Genomic DNA, 1372 nt, shown 5'->3' on the forward strand with positions numbered 1-1372 from the left:
TGCTCTCTCCCCTTCCCTCCATCCCTGTCACTCTGCCTTTCAAATAAACATTTTTAAGAAGAGATTTGTGGGGCTTCGAGGTGGTAGCCAGCCCTGGGCCCCAGATGAAGAAGAGGCAGCAGCAGTGGTGGCAAAAGAGGCTGCCGTGGTGTAGGTAGGGATCCTGGAAATGCCAGTGGAGACAGTAGGTGGTTTGGACCTGCCGGGCTGCCGTCGTATCCAGAAAGAGTTTGACTGGAGGAACCTCTGGAGCAGCTAGCTATTGGCTGGCTCCTCTGGCTAATAGCATGCGGAAGTACACCGGCCAGCGGCGGCAAGGGCATCCAACCCAGAAAGGGCTACTTCAGAGGCCAGGCCGCCAGCACCATGGGCCAGTGCATCACCAAGTGCATGAACCCCTCCTCAACCTTAGGCAGCAAGAATGGTGACCAGGACTCCAGCAGCAAGTCACACAGCAGGCGAAGTGCAGGCCACCGTGAGGAGCAGGTGCCACCCTGTGGCAAGCCAGGTGGGGATAACCTCGTCAATGGGACCAAGAAGGCGGAGGCTGCCACTGAGGTCTGCTAATTGCCAATGTCCTCGGGAGCTGCTGGGAGGGAGTCCAAGTCCAATGCCGAGGAGTCTTCCTTGCAGAGGGTGGAAGAACTGTTCAGACGCTGCACAGATGAGCAGGAAGATGTGATTTTGGAGGAAGGCATGGAACGCTTTTGCAACGACTCCCCAGAATTTCCAGTGCTGCTCTTGGCTTGGAAGTTCCAGGCTGCTACCATGTGCAGGTTCACCAGGAAGAAGTTTTTCGATGGCTGCAAGGCAGTAAGTGCAGACAGCATTGATGGGATCTGTGAAGCTCCCCAGCCTCTTAACAGGAGCCAACCAGGAAGATAAACTCAAGGATCGCTACTGGGTGACACTTCAGTGTGGCCTGGACTCCGAGGAGAGGCAGCAGTCTCTGCATCGGGAAATAGCCATTGCCCTGTGGAAGCTAGTCTTCACTCGGAACGACCCTCCAGTATTGGACCAGTGGCTAAACTTCCTAGCAGAGAACCCCTCGGGGAAGGGAGAGGTGCACTCGGCTGGGGCCCGAGGGCTTGTGTCCTGAGGAGCAGACTTAGTGGCGCTGTCCCGGGAGCAGCAGCGAAGGGCTGCCTGCTGCCCTGCAGCCAACCAAGGAACTGGACCTTTCTGGAAATGACTGACGATCCGGACTTTGTCTGCTTCACACCTTTGCCTGCCTTGTATCTGAAAGGGCTCTGAAATGATGCATCCTGTTTTAGGCACTTTATTTTTTGGCTATTTTGGTTATTTCTTTTTTTGGGGGAGTAATCCCCCAAAATATTTGAACCTAGCTACACGTTGTGTATCTTTTCTTGAA

The 1372-nt window shown here is 54.6% G+C and overlaps 1 pseudogene; it reads left to right on the forward strand.

Moving 5' to 3' along the window:
* The first annotated feature begins 366 nt into the window (after positions 1 to 366).
* LOC100354983 (DCN1-like protein 3 pseudogene) lies at positions 367 to 1099 on the forward strand (annotated as a pseudogene).
* The last annotated feature ends 273 nt before the right edge of the window (positions 1100 to 1372 follow it).

Source organism: Oryctolagus cuniculus, chromosome X (genome assembly GCF_051225735.1).
Source record: "Oryctolagus cuniculus isolate XC-2025 breed Fujian yellow rabbit chromosome X, ASM5122573v1, whole genome shotgun sequence".
In the NCBI taxonomy this organism is placed as follows: domain Eukaryota; kingdom Metazoa; phylum Chordata; class Mammalia; order Lagomorpha; family Leporidae; genus Oryctolagus; species Oryctolagus cuniculus.